At 37.7% G+C, this 18,202-nt stretch overlaps 1 protein-coding gene across 1 annotated transcript in view; it reads right to left on the bottom strand.

Annotated features, from left to right (window-relative positions):
* LOC124156064 (neuroligin-4, X-linked-like) overlaps positions 1–18,202 on the bottom strand; it is a 913,830-nt gene that overhangs the window by 810,104 nt on the left and 85,524 nt on the right. Inside the window, exon 2 of the mRNA XM_046530371.1 lies at positions 3,578–3,637. The gene's annotated coding sequence lies outside the window, so the exon portion shown is untranslated. The remainder of the gene's footprint in view (positions 1–3,577; positions 3,638–18,202) is intronic.

The following is an 18,202-nucleotide window of genomic DNA, read 5'->3' as shown; positions in this document are numbered from 1 at the left end:
CGAATTATCCAGAGAATTCTGGATGGATTAAATGTAAAAAATCTTCAATTAGTAAGGTAGTTCCTGGGATTCATGAATCAATAGGCAATATGGAACTAACGAAAGGGTAAATTTAACAGAAAACGTGAATGCGGAGGCAGTTAAGCGTATTCCTATTCCACTACACATTTCACGTTCGTGACTCTAAGGGCAAGAACCAGCGTAGGCCGAATAACGAATGCCTGATATGTATTAGAAAATAAATGTAGTAATATTTACGTAATACGCAGGATATTAATAAGAATGTTTCAGCTACGTAGGAAAATAAATATAGTATCATGGCATTGGCTTAAAGTTGAACTGAATGTAACTGATGAGTGTTGTACACATATTCTGCGAAGCAGAGATGATTGTATTGGAGCAATTAGGTCTTATGCTTGTCAAATTACAGTCAAATTACCAGAGAAAATTCTGTTGTCCGATCAATAAAACCACAAAAACCTTATTCCTCATCCTCACCACTGATATTCCGAAAATATATTAACAAAATAAGGGTAATTTAAGCAATGACTACTTCTTCTTACATCCGTCCGACGGTAATTTTACTTAAATATTCATCGAAAAATCAATACAACACATCAAGTAGCTCAAAGAGTATGCACGAAACTTTTTAATCACAAAGTCACATCGCATCCACAAGAGAACTAAAACCGTTTCAGAGTCATGGCTACATTTGTTTTTTTTTTGTCTTCAAGCTGTGTAAGATACCTAACAACCTTTTTATTTACAAGCAATGTGTTATTTAAAGAATGAAGCTACCTTGAGGCTTAAATAAATTTGAAGGTTTTCCGACATTTAAATCAAACAACAAAATATTAAGCTAGTATTCACACAATTTTCCACATTTTCATTTCTCCCACCGGAAGAAAGAAGAAGGATTCCCAAGGCTAACGAAATGGAATTTTTAAGAATTTATTTCCGTAGCCAAAGTAATGGATTTATAGATATGACTGAGGAAAATACAGTTTACATACAATACACCTCTATGGAATCACCTGTGAGTGTTCGACCTGCAATGGAGAACATCCATTAAGAGGACGCATCTCTCCCCTTTCACTGGTCGTATTTTGAAATTTTTGATGACACATTTAACATATGACATCATCCTGAAAATTTCAGAGAATATAAAACAGAAAAATCTTGGTCAAAATATGACTTCATCTTAAACATAAAAGTTTCACATCCAAGAAAAACCCCGGAAAATTTAAGAGCTGTTGACACACAAACATTTTGAACAGGGTTTATTTTCTGAACCCTGAATACTTCAAGATGAATAGATTTAAAAGAATTATTTGTCATAAAAAGGATAATAGGAAACCGGTGAGACTCGGAAGGATGTATCATTTGAATTCGCACTTACCCAAAGCTGAGGTAAATTCTCGTGGTATCGCGTCAGTTTCTGTACATGTATCAATTCTTAGAGGAAGAAATAAAAGCACCATCAGACGTTATATCATACGAAGAGAGTGAGGCCTCGGTAGATTCATCGATCAAAGCTCTCAGTACAATTTAGAGAGATCCCGATTCGAGTCCAGACGAATGAACCATGGTTTTTTCGGATTTTCAAAGATGTTGGTATAAGGGTTCCCCACCTTGGTCCTCTTTGAAATCATTTCTTTTTCCGGTCCCCTCCCTCCCTAAGGTATATCCATTCAGAAAAAATGCTTTACGGTAACCTTTGGCCCTTTACCGCATTCCTTACACACTTATTAAGTTCCCTTATATCTATCGCATTTCCTCAAGGACGGAAATCGGAAACATTTATGCGTTTAAGTTAAAATCTAGAATCGATTAAATGAAGAAAAAAAAACACTCATTCCAGAAGCCGTTCATTCCGTCAGCTTCCGGTAAAATCTTCTGAAACAAGGCAAACAGCGGGAGGGTTGAACGAACAAGCAGTTTTCAAGGAAGTGTGCCTCCTCTTTTATGTTTTTTTTCCACTCCCTCTATTTCCCGCGGTCACGAGGTGTTCCATCGCTCCGCTGCGACGAGTAAACCGGGCGATATCCTGGCGAGAAGGCCACAAATTCTATCAGGGTTTACACGCCAACACTTTGATGGCGCACCAACGGCTTTTCGCCATTCGGGTTGAATTTATGTTGCCGACCGCAGTTCCACTTCCGCTCTCTGAAAGTAAAAAACTTTTTCAAAAGGAAACTCGCGTCGTTGTTTAGAAAGACCGGGGAGGCATAGATGGAGAATTCACCGTTTTTTTCGATTCTCAACAAATAGGTCATGAACTTAAAATTGGAAAAAGTGAGCAGAGAATGATAAAGCCCTTCGAGACTTGGAGTTTGAGGAGGATATTTTGGAGGAGGAGGGTTTGGGTAGGGCTCACCCAATACTTAGGCACAGGGGGTGTACGAAGGCTTAACCCCGCTTGCTGAAGATATAATGGATGGTCTAAGAAACGAATATGCAATTAGAAGAAAAGATACTATGTATCACAGAGCGTCAAATAAGCACACGGTGGATTGGCGACGTAACGAGACATAGAAGATACGTGGTAACATAATTGAGTATTTCCGGTTATAAGATCAAAATCACTCAATTTTTTTCTGTTCAACAATAGACATTCTACACGAGAATCCAGATGATGGTGGTACTGCATACGGCGACGCGTAGGCCTCGGAGACCTTACTTTTCATATACACCTCGTAGTAACCTTTGATATGGGATATGTTTCCATGCAATCGAACCTGTGCTTGACGACCGATAAAAAAATATAATGTCCAACTCTCGCATGGTACATTATTTAGCAGGAAATTATTAGGGTTTTCTATGTTGATTTTAACTAGCTGCATCTTTCTTTCTCTACCCATATACTCTCAATGGGTACCCACGATTGTCACTAATAAGCTTATGAGAGCTATATAGGAATGGGGTTGAAGTGGCAGTCAGAATATTCACTCCAATTTGCGGTACAAGAACCTTTCTAAAGGAATCTCCGTTGTGATGAGTGTAGTGAGGTATGCATAATGAGATCTGATTGCATGCTGCATGCCAACTGGGGCGCATCTACATTATTAATACACCAACCGCCAGCGTTGCCGTTTGAATTCGGGACTTGAATGATTTAATTTAGTATTTAATATGAGGCGAAACAATCATCCAGAAATTTTCAATGTTGATTCCCTAAAAATATACTATGCAGACACGACCCATAAGTCAACATTAAGCAAATTTCATTGAATAATTAGTTTGATAAAATTCATCAGTCCTCAAATCAAATTTTACTTTGATGATTTAGTACAAATTAATTTGTTCGAGAAGCATATTTGCAGAGGGTAAGATAATCCGAAACTTAGGTATGAGACAAACCCTCGGAGTTTCTTTGCGCAGATGTGTCATCTCTGTAGACGAGATATTAATTTTACGTCTCAAGTGAACATGATAACTATGTAAACGATACCAATTTCTCACATCAATCAAAAAAGCATTATGCATCGTATCCGGGAAATGAGGATGTAATGCGTTTAAAGTACCTTAGTCATGAAAATAGAAAATACTCTAATTAATGATGGTTTAATTTACTCACAGATAAAAATGGAACCTCCATCATTTGCGAGGGGTTTCAGATCTTCAGATGCATGTGTATCTGAAAAGAATAAGCAAAGAATAATTACAGCTCACATCAAGGTGGTAGAACGTAGTCATCAGGTTAAAATTTCAAAATTACACATAAGTTAATTTTTCAACCATGATAATCAGCTATTTTATCACAGCAAACTTGTTAATGCCGATTCAGAAAACTCATGAAGTAGGTAATGATAATGAGGGCCAAATATAAAGTCGTTTCAAGGAAAGATTAAGAGAACTCTATTGAGCAGGGGGGATAGACAGTCAATTGTAAAGCTATCCATTTTAAATGCTGATAAAACATAGATGAGATTAGCCCGGAGATGAAATTTCAATAATAATGAAGTTCCCCAGATTAAATTTTAAGAGAGTTGCTGATAAATAGAGCCTTCTTTCAACGAAGCCCTTAGGCTTATGAGAACTACCTATGATTTAACACTAGGTAATAATTTGACGCATTGATTTTTTGGTAACATTTATTTAAATTAGCCTTCATAAAAAACTTTGGCGAAGTGCGAAACTTTACTTTGCATTTTTCTTTACCTCGTCTAATGACAGTAGGGAATCTGGAACAGAATAAACAATTAAGTGAAAATAATAACTACTTAGTTAATTGAGCAAATGGCTTTTTTTGTATAAAAGGTTAAATTAAACAATTTACAGGTGGATATGAAGTCGAGGTATTGGGGAAAGAAGATATTTCATTAATAAATTGCAAATGAGGAGACCACTTGTAATATTTTGGGGTTTTCATATTTTTCCTCGAATATTTTCCTATCCCCTACCACCATGTGAAATTTCAGCTCTTTTTCATTTCAAGAAGTGGTCGGATATCTGTACCCATAACGAGTGAGTGAGTTATTTACCCACGCTTGGGGCTTAATATATATAAAATATCATAAATAATTATGTTGAAGATAATTCACTGTATCAGTATACAAATTTATGAAAGCATTTCATTCATTTTTCGTAAACTCATCACCTTTCCTTGAATTAATTAAAGAAATCATGTTGTTGAAAGGAACTCAGATTACATAATTTCAATAGAACACCTTGAAGGGCAGAATGTAATCTAAATTGGGGGGATGATTTTTTTCCAGGGAGACCATTTTTCAAAGGACGGTGGCATCGTCCTTTGAAAATAAAATAACGCAGCCACCATAAGGCAAGATGGCATGGTTGGCACGGCACAGCTTTGGGCACCGGACCAAAGGCCCGAAAGTATAAATATGAAAGATTCATGAGGCGTCACCAGCAATGCCCGCGCAGCGCGATTCACTTGATGGCGCCGGAGGTAGAAGGATACAAACTGCACCCACTACACCGATTTGCAGCGCCCTAATGCGGTAGAGATCTACACCGCTGGTGATATTTGCACTCGGCGGGCCGTCCGACTCTGGTGCCGAAGTCACGGAAGTGAGTTACTACCTTCTTGGATGTGATATATTGATCGCTCATAGATTTATTGCAGAGCTTACCGAGAAAATGTTCCCATACAGAGAATATTTCATCATTTGCGGCTCATTTCTATCAGTTTATGATTTTGAATCATAACGCCTTATCCTCCCCTAACATTTTCAATCCTTATAAAGTGCATAAATCAAAGAAAAGTCAAATTGCTACTTTTATGTTCGCCTTTGATTACTTAGTTTCTGCACTACAATTGTTATAATTCATGGAAATAAATAAATAAATTGAACCAACTTCTTTTATTGGGGTTTATATTTAACTGACAGTACACTTAAATGCAGTTCGTTTTATCAATAATTTAATAATATATAGTTTAATATAAAGTTCTGATAAAATATACTTTACAATATTATTTATTTAGTTAAGTTAATTATTTTTATAATTATTTTATTTAGTTTTTTCATTCCTGACCGAGGTAAATATTAACGAAATATATTGACGAACGAAAACTAAAAAGAAATTCTAGGTTTATACTATTTGGCTTAATCTTTTAACATCCTAAGCTCTTCCATCGGCCAAATGAAATGAGTCATTGCATATAAACCGGAACAATTGATCACAGAAAATGTATTTCTTCCTGATCAGTGGCTACAACGCCATGACACCTGAGTGGGCCCGAGCCCCCTCAAAAATTCGTTATGGGTTTGAGGAAAAAATATGTCAGGCTTGTCGATTTTCCCGGAAGTGTCAAGATATCGATGTTCGAGTTATCAGGGCTCTAATGTTGATCATATAACTCTTCTAAAATGCTTAAAAAACTTAAAACTCACTACTTGTAAAATTTCGCGGGGCGAGATCCCCGGTTTGGGCCCCCCCAAAATTGTTTGTCAGTTGGCATCCCTGCTCCTGATCCCGTTTATTCCTCACACATTACTTACACGCATCGTGACCTTAAAATCTGGTCACCGTAGATGTCTACGTTTAATTTACTTTTGCGTCATAAAATCATATTAATCCTGAAACAACTCCATTTTCTCTTTTGTAGATATGAATAATATAGTAAAAATTGAGATAAGTATAATATCCAACGTTTTTATTCCCCATTTTCTTGAGCTTGAGACGCTCGTGGGCAATTGATCAAAACTTCGGCCCTATAGCTACAATTTACAATGTGGGAAACTGAAAAGGCCTACTTCAAATTTGTGTTCCAACAAAAAAAACATTAAAAACTCTTTTCGATACTGAAAAATTCATTCGCCGCACCATATTACACACGAATTTTATTACCCCATTTAAATTATTCTCAAGCATCAAATCCACCAACCGCTCGCTAATCATCGCGTCAGTTTTTCTAGGCGCTCAAGGGAAATGAGCACAAAAGGATCCATCAATGACCCAATTACTCCCACACGAAAGCTTCCGCCAGACATCCGTCTGCTCATTATAATTTCTCGCCCGAAACACTCGTCAATGGATTGACAACGATGCCAAATTGAACGTGCGACGGCAGCTGACCGCATTCAATTTTACCCCGACAAGCCAAGGACTCGAAACTGATTCGGCGAACCATGGAACAAGATGTGTGCGTTGCGCCCGGCGCCATGCCAGCGACCTCCCGCGAATGGTCGCCACAGGCGCTCATTCAAGACCATATCTCTCCGGCAACAATGGAGGAAACCAAGTGGCATAGGAGATGAATACAGCACAGCACGCCCCCATGTCGTCCGCTGCCAGCGAATAGGCGAACCAGGAATATTCATAAATAGATTCCAATACCTCAACCGCACCGCCGCGCCGTCCAGCATTGTATCATCGCATTTCACACACAGAGCCAGGTTGGAGCGCATCGGGCTCCGCGAGCGTCGCGATTGAATGCCATCAAGCGACCGACATTGCAATAGGTGCTCATCGAGCTCGTGTTTATGACGATTCGTGTCACTGGAGGTCGCCACATACCGTGATGCGCGAGTGAATACGGACGAAAGCAGAGGAGGTGGGGCATGAAACCAAAATTTTTCACCCCTCCCAGCCATGAATGGAAAAAAAATTATGCACCTGGACTTTTCATTCATGGACTGAGCGGTTATAAAATCGGGAATGCTAATAGAGCAACTCATTTGCAAAACCGGAATGCTAGACGCTGAGCGAATTGAAGCGTAACATTTGAAAAAAGTCACCCATTCACGAGATTTCCAACGGAAACAAGGATTCACAAGCGTTTCAGCCTGGTAAAGTTAAATGTTAACCTTCGCTTTAAGTGGAGATAGTGCAAAGCTGAAATTCCTAACAAGGTTTCCGATTCACTTTAAATTTTCCAATTTATCATATTTTCAAGAATATTTCCTCAAAAAATTAATAGTGAAATTATTAAACAATTGTTTAATTTGAAAATGCTTAACATTGAAAAATGATTAACCCGGTGACAAGCCTGCCGAATATTTTCCATCTGGACGGTGGGACTGGAAAAGAGTCTCAAATATTACTGAAGTTTTCGACTCATACGTGGTTTATTCATTTTCTTTCTTTTTTAAATTACCTTCTCTTAATACGTCGGGGTGAAAATCACCCTAAACCCACTCCTATTCCCAAAAGAAAATATCCTCGACATAACAAGGGGAATCATTCCCATTATGTAGGAAGTATTTTGACATTAATCTAACATTTCGGCGGTTAAAAACTTACTACTTCACCTTGAAATTTCCCATGTGCATAGACAATACCTCTTTCAAATTATCTGAAATGTGGAAATGTAAACTCAGAGAAAATTATGCGGTAAAATATTTGAGATACAGATAGTATCTATGGTGAAAAATATCTGCTCAATACACCCTGAAAACTCCCAGAGAGCGTCTTAAGTTTTAAACAAGAGATACGGCAGGAAGACATGATATAACCAACCATGCGTCCCCTTATGCTCTGACTCGAAAATTACAGGCTCGAAAAATAATTGACGAAGAGATTTAATTTGTAGAGGAATAATATATTCACTGGGAAAGTTGATGACCTCTGACCCCACGATAGGCAATGGTACTAATTCAGGCTGGACTATAAATTTCTCATTAGAAACTAGTCTGCCTTTGAACTCAGAGGTGAGCACTTAAGCCCAGTACTCTGATCGCCCTTAGAATGGAGCCTTGGACCGCGGTCCCTTTGCAGTAGAATCACTGTTAATGTAGGCGGCGGTCACCTATCTGTATACCCCATAGACCCCTACCTTCCACTTCAATATACCCAACACTAAATTGGCCGATCTGAAGGGCTAATCTATCATCAAAAATTGATGAAGACGTTAATGCCTTTCAATCAGGGATTAAATCGTCGTAAGAAATACGAGTGCACCCAATAAGATGAAATTCTGACAGATGACAGATAAGTACCTACCACTAAAATATTCAATGCTATTCCCATTGCGACCCTAGACACCATAAATGTCAATCCACACCATCACTCTCAAAGACCAGTCACGTAGCGAGTTACATCAATACATACTGTCTTTCTATCGATTAAAGCTGTCGAGAAAAGAGAGGAGGATCGTAGGATAGTCTAGGCAGCTTGATGGCAGTGATGTTTTCTTGCATATTTTTTTAAGTAATGAATAAAGGTTTAGCTTATTTTTATCGCAAATCGGCATTAAATAGCCGTTAACGGTTAGCAAAAACAGATCACATGAAAAGTGAACGGATGGAATTTTAACAATATAATCATCGAAATATACGGGCAGCAATCAGTATATCCAGTTGATTCCACCACGGGGAAGGATTATTGCATAAGAGATGGATTACTGAGCACTGATTTTTAAGTTAAACCATACAAGATTTTTTAAATAAATTTGAAAAAATATATTTCATATTGGTTTTGAAAGGAGTTAATGCATAGTAATGCCTGATTGTTGTACTTGACTACCTACTTGGAAAAATTGTGGGAATTAATACTTAAGTAACTACGTCCGGCAGCATGTAACTTCCCAATAGCATCAAATGAGGGTAAATATCAAGTGATTTAGAGCACACAAAAATTTCCTGAGCACCATTTTTGCCATGACATCAATTTTCGATTGAATTGTATCCAAATTATCGTCATCCGAAAATTTGAGATAAAATAAATAGCGATGAAAGTGTCGACTGAAAGGGTCAACTTCCACACTTTCCAAATGCGTAGCTTATGGACGTGGAGGCAATAAGACAAAAGTGAAATTGAAATAAAATACTACCACACCTCAATGAGTAAATGTTTCACTGACACGTTCCGGTCCCAAATTTAATCGAGAGGGCAGGTGAAGTGTGTTTTTTCTACCTAAATTGATGAATGCTAAAAGGCATCGATTGCTTTTTGAAAATTTTATAGCATTCACTTTCAATCAACGCGCAGGTACTTTCGAATCAATGTAAAAAAAATATATTAATCAAAAATTTAAAGGGTCAACCGTATTGACGCCTCGATATCAAATATATCAAATTGAAGGTGTTTCATTACGGCCGTTAAAAAAGAGAGAATAACTCTTGTGAATGGAATGCTACGTTACATTATTGTTTGACATTATTCAAGATTTTTATTATTTGATACCAAAAAATTTCCGTATGTCATGAATGCACTATACGTAAAAAAATTCAACACATACCAAGTACCTCAAAAGCCAAGTTACATGTAATTCATTAATCTTAACGACTACGTAGCTACTTTTACGCGATAAATAAATTTTATCAACGGAAAATCTTGTTTCACAATATTTTTTCTAATTAACCCCAGATAAATTCAAGTCCACTAGAAAATGCACAACCTATTTAAAAATTTTAAGAATTTTATTAATTTTTCACCTGAAAACTTGATTTTGGCGTTACAGTATAGACATTACATATAGACATAGGTGGCCACATTTGAATAGACCAGAGGTGCAGCTACGAACTAAGACTAGAGGGGTTTTCAGGCGCAGCTAATACTGGTGGAACTGGGGGTGTGATATACCTGCCAGGATGAGGTCCTCCGCCAGAAAAAATTAAGATAAATGGTTCAAAATGTTGAGTTTTACGGCCTTCTGAGGGATATTTTGGTAAACCTCACACTATTATATTAGCAATATTATTCCAATTAAGTAAAATAGATTTAACTGAAAAATTTCTTTGATCTCTGGGAGGGGGGGATCCCCCAAAACCTCCCCCTCGCTGCACCACTGGAATAGACTACAAAAAAAAATGAATCACTATAAAATCGTTTCAAGACTAACACGCAACTTATGCACAGCAATGGTGAAGCAATGAAAGATTACGATTAGTTTTTTTCAGCGGTAAACGAATAAACTAGCCAAAATGATAAAGCACACTAAACTCAATTTCCGCGTCATTTCCTGCCAATTATTGGCCCGGGAATGAATTTGAAAACACGCATATACGCACTCGACTATATTGAACCATTTTTGAGCCGTCGCTCGAGAAAATGGGTGAGTTATTCAAATGTGCGACACCACCCGCCAAGCTCCATTTGCCCCGAGCCACAAAATAATACAAAGCGGAAGAAGCCTTAACGACAAGGGAGCTTCCTCCGGTAGGAAATGAACCTCGACTCCGTGAAAAATTCAAGAACTACCTGCTACATTTGCGTTTTGAAAGCGAAATGAAACCAAGCGGCAAATTAAGCTTTCATTTCCTTGCAAATGAACTGCCGGCCTGAAATAGTCAGCGGCCAACGGATCGCTCGTTCGAGTCTCGTTTTCCATAACGGTGAAATTCAATTTCGAGAAAATTTGAATGCCGTAATCCAAAATGATATTACTCTATGTCCCGCAGAATGACACCCTGTCCATCTAAGAATAGACATAGGCTAAATATAAATAGTTTTATTTTACTAAACTTAAATATATATTCATTCATTCCTCTACCAAATCCTTTTTCACCATCTCATGAGTATCCACGGTTTAACATTCTTTAAGTTCACAAAAACCTTATAAAATGCGTTATATTACAGCCAATTGATTATAAAAATATGATTGTTGCTGCATCATAAAATGACTACTATTGCCACAATTATAAAGGTAGAAATACTAATGGCAAAAAATGCCGTCATTGATGTGCCAACCTGAGGTAAAACCTTGCATGAAATATGCAGTCAAAATTCGACAAAATAGGATTCAAATACAACGAAAACATGTGTTTGTCATTTAAAAACTTCAAATATGACAAAACTATTTATAAAGCAATAACATTACTCCAAATTTGTTTTCACTGCTCGCCCGAATTCTGTTGCTAATTCCAGCAATAATCCGTGCGTACAATTTACGTAGCGATGGAGTACGTATATTCAATGAAGATAATCTTCGAAACCGAATTAAATTTCTTCATTGAAAAAACAGTAATATTTAACGATTAATAAAAACGAAAATCATGCCATCCAATTTCATCGCCGGCACTTATTGGCTGCAAGAAACCTGGCAACTTTTAAAACTATCGATTTCCTCCACGTGTTTAGGGGAAAAGAGCAGCTGATTGATCAAGCACGAAGGCAAAAGGGCATTCCATTTTTTTACAGTTAACAAACTCACTGAATTTTGTATCCTCGCACATTAAATACGCTACATTGGAATTCACGCCAGCAAAATAGCTCAAATGAAAAATAGCTCAAAATAAGTCACAAAGACCGGAAAAAATATTTCTGGTGTTGCCTTTGGAGCTTTGAGGGAAGCCAGGGCATGAGCAGCAATTCGCGAAATCCGAATCCAATTTGCCAATTCAGGCTGTCATGGGAAGCAGCCACTGAAAGTAGCAGCAATGAGAGAGACTGGGACAGGATTTCCTGTTTACCCCGGTCGCCGGTTGGATCAGTGCCACACCGGAAGAAAGGGACTTCCTTTGTTTTTGGAGACCATCGCATTGTAACCCTCATGTCAACACGCACGTTTAAGATGGAATAAAATATATTGCAGTGTTTATTAGCCAAGTAACGGATCGTTACATCTGCGGATATAAATATTCTTTAATTCCACTCTACCAAGTGAAGCTTTAAATTAAAATTAAGAGTGAAATAGTATACGAGAAACAGCTTTTGCTTCAGAATTTAAATTGCAACAGAGTAATATATCCCATGGTTTGAAAAGCGGGCATTGTATCTATTTAAAGAAAACATTCTAGCATTTTGCATTCATTATAAGATCAATCCAATAAGTAATTCTCTACAGTTACCTGCGGTAAGAATAGTTATCAAATGACAACAGCTTAGGGCTACTGAGTGTAGAGCTGCTCAAATCCTGGGTGAAAGTTTCAGATACCCCCAATCAAAGAGTGCGATGTAGTCCAGAGAACTTAACTAGTCCCTCGACCCTGGATAAGTGGTATCGCACGCCTTCGGCTTAATCTGGAGGCAGCTCTCCTCCAACCTATACATACAACCTTTTCGTTGAGCTAGATAACTGAGCCATGGATTACAAGTGAAACGAAACAACGTTTCGTTTCGCCCCGGAGGGAAACGAAAATACGAATCATTGGTTTAGTTTCGTTTCCGCATGAAATTAAAATCACCAAGGAGTTTAGTTTCGACACGAGACGAAACTTTACTCCCGCGAACGAAACTAAATTAATCGAAACTCCGCCAATCATAGTTAAGTTTCGATCTCAGAAGTTGTTGAGTGGAGGGGGAAAAGAGGGAATAGTTTTGACCTATTACGTGTAAAGAAATCGAATGGCCAGTTTGTGTTCACCGTTCTCCTGTTTGTGGTCAAAATATGAGTGCCCCATGAATCTAATGGCGGTAGGCCAAGCCTCTACTTCATTCAACTATACTTCGTACTCGGCGCGTGGGTCGAAGAAGTTGTACTGAATGTAGCGCATGTTGCGTATACACGACATAAATATGATTATGAAATAAGAACATCCTGGGCAATAATCCTCCGCCAAATTAAAAGCACCTTCCCTCTAAATTCTATTTTTATGATATCGTGTGCTTAATTTTGGTTCAAAATAAGCTTTTAGATGAGTTATACAGTAGTGAGAAGTACAATTAAAAACATAGGGTGGACATTTCTTATTCTATGGAGTTTCAGGCAGCTCTTTTGAAGTTAAAATATCAATTACGGAAGAGGAACAGACGCGACTTTTAAAGAATCTCATGATACCATGAAAGTTTACATCCAAATGACATGGCATCGCTCAAACTTACTCCAATTCCATCAAAAATCTAATTCTAAGGAAGACGCGAGAAGGCCGATATATTTCCAATTACTGTACGTACCTATTAGTAATTGCTTTTCTTCACGTTACTGTTCCGTCAAACTCGAGGATGTAAAATGAACTCTATACAGGGAAGCCGTCAGTCCTTATTTAATTTAATAAATATTCATAGTAATGCTCTCCCGCCTCCATGTGAAATCAAAAATATCTTAATAGGCGCGTATTTCAATTAAGATTATAAGCAAAATAAAGGGAAAATAAATGATCAACAGGTTAGCTCTAAACGTAGAATACAAATAGAAAACTTATCGCGCTACACTAATAGCTATCTAACTTGAATAGACAACACTATTTCAATGATACACTTAATCAAATGGTTTAAGGCAATCATTGTACGTTAATGAAATGGCATGTTTTTTGCCTACATGGGATATTAAAGTTAATAAGAGAACTAAACTTACACATACGAACGCATTTCTACGTTAGAAGAAATTATATAAACACCCAAACGGTGTCACTGAAAGGTTGATGTGAGAAGAGTGAGAGAGTCTCGTTTATTTCAAGAAATACAAGCAAATATTGCGTAAGGTGCGCCAAATCCCAGGCTTCATCGCTGACACCAGATCACGTTCAAAACCTTAATCTCAAAACTCCGGCAAGAATGAAGGCTCTTCATATTCTTTTTATCTCCGCTAATATCCCTCAGCCAAGAGGGAGCTTTAGGGGATTTTAGACATTCTGAAACCTCCCCTTAGTGTCCACGCCCTATCTTAATCCCATTGACCCCCTTTTAGGACGTTCAAATCTCTGAAAAATCTCCGTCCACGATGACGCCGAGCACGCGGCCGGCCAATAGCATGCGAGGAGGCTACACTTCCGGACTACGTCCCACTCCTCTTTAAACAGAGCTCTTCTTTCGCTCCCCCAGCCAAACCTACCGCTCCAACACCCATCACGTTTTTATTATTGAAACGATGGAAAAATGAAAGGGCGGAAGAATCAAAAAAGGAGACAAATCATTCCCGGCGTCCTCCACATTTTTTCGACATTTTTGACGCTCTTTTTTCTTTCTCCTCTACCCTCCGGGCGACCCGCATAAAGCCGGAAATAAAGCGGATGGGACCGGAGGCCGGGACGATAAAAAGACGCTCTAGGCTCACGCAAAAAAAGTAGATGCAAGAAGAGGAACGCAAAAAAATGCAGAGGAAGGAAAGGAGAGAAGAAAAGAATGGCCATTATCATTTCCCACTTATCCGCAATCCCCTCTTATCGGAATTTTCTGAAACGTCTTTGAGGTTGAGAGATAAGCAAATTTATGAGTCGTATTTCGATATAAATTCTTCTACACGAAGTATCACGTGTCTTAAGGCCTGGTTACACGGTACATGAGAATGTACAAGAAAATGTGAGAATGTCTGAATCTCAGAATGAACGCGAAAATGCACCGTGTAACCACGCAAAATGTAAGAATGTATGAATTTCTGAACGCCTGCTCTAATTTTATTCAGACAATCATACAATTTGAACTCAGAAATATCAGAATACGAAAACGACACATTCATTTCATCTGGCTTGTATAGGCGACTTCTTTGTTTACGTACGGCCCCGATAGTTATTTCGATTTGATATGATCTTGCTTGACTTGGATATCTCACTGATTGGATATAGGTAGCGAAAGAATGGAACACAAGAAAAGGGGATGGGTAAAATGAAGGATCAGATGGAAAGGCGCTGAATGTATGAACCGCGAGAATTGTCCAAGATTGAGATCCAAATGATCGTTAAAAGGTCATAAAAAGCATGTGATAAGCAAAGAAATAAGATTCAAGTACTATTTACTCTGTATTTACTCAAGTTCCTGTTTTTGAATCGAGACCGACTGCAAAGCGAGTCGAAATTTTAGGTGTTGCGTTGACATGCAGCGAACGTTATGGGCATCGCAGCTATAAATATTGAATTTACCTTGCCAAAAGCCTCATATTTCTCGTATATTCCTGTAGCGTGCGCCGATTCACAGGAGAAGGATGGAGAGAAATCACGACACACTCGCTTTCAAATCTAAAATTCAACTGCCTTTATTATGTCCTGTTTATTATATCACAAGGCTTAAGGGCACGAGAAATTTTGAAAATGTGCTTTTATTATGGAACACTACTATCCAACAAAATTTTAACGATATCGGCGAAAGACACTTTGAGAATATTCCTTGTTAGGGGCTCCTTGTGAAGAGAGGCCGGCCGCCCATTACATTCCTTATTTTTCACCGTGGTTTAATCGTAATCAGTATTTATTCTCGTAAACAGCCACTTTCCTTATAATTTGATCCTACAATGGGTAGAATGATAGGTACATTTATAGAGTTGTTTACAAAGTGAAATTAAGTAACTTGATAAAATCCTGCGGTAACCCTGATTTAATAGTGTACTTACGTTGAGGATATCCCGTTGACAATATAGATAATGTATTTGACTCCATTCTATGGATCATCAACCACTCATTACTCTTATTTTTGTCCCTTCGAACACAAGCAAAAAACTTCTCCGGCGAGTAAATAGAGGTACTAGACGTCGGGGCACTTTATATGGTTATATGGGATACACTATTTATATGGTTTTCACACGTTTTTCTATTGAAGACCCATGCTACAATATGCTTACTGCATTAAGCAAATGATGTAGGTGTGTAACGTAGATCACAATCTGCAATCAACTTATTTTAATTTAATCTTTCCAAAGCCCCCCAAACAATCGCCTTTATTTATTTCAACAACGCCTTGGCAACCCAATATATTCACAATCCGAAGTTTGACGATAAAGCAGCAATTATATTCGCCAAATTTGCGTTTGAGTCCCTAAATAGACAGTTTTTCTATCCACTTCCTCAGTCTGTCATCAGTGGATTCCAGGCCATGATGTAACGCGCGCACGCTCCGTCACATGTTTTCAAACAGTCGATGAAGATTATTTTTAAAGACTCTTATCTCAGCTATAAAACATTATTCATCCGCGAAATTCTCGGCAAGTACATTTGAGGTAAGGATCTTATTATTCTAGTACTTTTAAAAAAGTTTGCATGTTCTCCATTGGTTTATATTTGAAGTTGAAATAATTTGTTGCGCATTAAAGAATGTACGAAAAAATGTCCGAAAAAATGTACCGTGTAACCACCCACTCGTGGATCTTGTCCATGAGAATGTACAAGAATCTGTTCAGAAAACCATTCAGAAAAATGTACAGATTCTTGTACATTCTAATGTACCGTGTAACCAGGCCTTTATACTTTCGGTGTTTCCACGTAGCCTGGCGTTTCTTTTCGGCGCATTAAATTACATCGTAGAGACATCATCATGTTACATAATATGACGCAAAATATCTCACGATATCAATTTAATGGAATTTCGCTTGGCAACCCGACCATCTTAGGAATGCATGATTTTCAATGGTATTTAATGTCATCGTGTTACATATTTTTCATTTTTATGATTGATCTTAAGAAAAACCATACTTGAGAAAAGTATAATCTGTCGAAGGGACAATATTTGTACAAGAATTGGATTTTATATACCCAGAATATTACGGAGGCTCAGCAAAATACCCAAAACTCACAGCCGGCTCATTCCCTCACACCGATAAGGAACCGGAATCCGAAAGTACACAAGGAGTAAGCGTTGTCGTGTATTAATGGCATACTTTGCTACCTAAAAATAAGTAGAATACTTCCGGATTTTTGGATTTTTTTGGATAGTAAAAGGTTTTTTTCAAATATTTTGAAGGCTTTGCCGGGTAATACACTTCAGTATACGGCATCTATTGGACAAATTGGAATTGATTAATTACTAATATTGCAATTGACATGGTACACAACGTTTAATAGTCCACTTTAGTGTTACAAGACCCCATCAAGTCCCAAACTTTTCTCAAACTATATTCAACAGTTGGTCATTTCTGTGCCAACTCATATTTAGTCACCGTTTCAAGATGTCTACCAACATCATCTCACTTTTTGAAATGGAATACCTCTTGTAAAAATACTTCAAAGTATGATATTGTACTTCAGAAATGCTATATTTTAATAAAAGGGAGACCATTTTAAACTAGAGTATAAGCAAATAAATTTCTTGTGTAAATTTGACCATTGAACGTTACCGCAATTACTCTAACTCAAGTGATTTTAGCTGAAGTTAGTTTCAAAAATGCGAACTCAAATTCAGCTTTAGTCTTAACTGAGGTAGAGTTAGGTCTCAAAATTAAGTCAGATTCTGGAATATGGCCCCATATTTTCATAAAAAAATATTTCAGAACGTTACTTAAGGAAGTAGCATAGCGACTGCGTGATCAAAAAGAAATAAATTTGTGGTAAATTATTTTTTAATACGCTTTGGCCTCATAAACGGTACACATTGATGTTAAGAAGGATAAATATTTTACATTGAATGTTGATAGTATAATCCAAAAATTTTAATTTCATATTTTTCCCAACATTTTGAGTCAACGAGAGGGGATAATTATCATGTAACTGACATTATTTTATTCCAATTAGAGCACTTACTACATGTCTCAAAAATTAACGCTATGACATATACGCGTTCAAATTTTATTTCAATCATTATAAATTTCATATATTTGTCCGAATGGCGTTCCAATCAAAATAGAAATTAACATTTTCCCTACTTTTCTACAGGTAAAACTAACGTATATTTCGTCTCTAGCACAAATCTTCTTAAGCTTAGACTTAGAGACAGCCATCCATAAAAATCCTCCTAGAGCACTACCACTCGTTTTGAATCGCCAGTTCCCAAGACATGAACTGTTTTCCTACCAGTGCGGATACCACCATCGCCATCGGCACATAGATGAATAAACGTACGAGCGCGTGGAGGAGGCAACGCGAATTTTCCTACAGGCAGACACAACACTCCTCCAAAAAGTAGCAAATGACGTTACAATAAGGGAGGAAAATAGGTCACCTGCGTCAACATGACGCACGTTGAGAGGATGCCTCCGTAATCGGTATTGCGTCCA

This window comes from Ischnura elegans, chromosome 3 (assembly GCF_921293095.1).
Source record: "Ischnura elegans chromosome 3, ioIscEleg1.1, whole genome shotgun sequence".
NCBI classification, from domain to species: Eukaryota; Metazoa; Arthropoda; class Insecta; order Odonata; family Coenagrionidae; genus Ischnura; species Ischnura elegans.
Note: the sequence above shows the minus strand (reverse complement) of the source record. Positions and strands in the feature narration are given on the sequence as shown.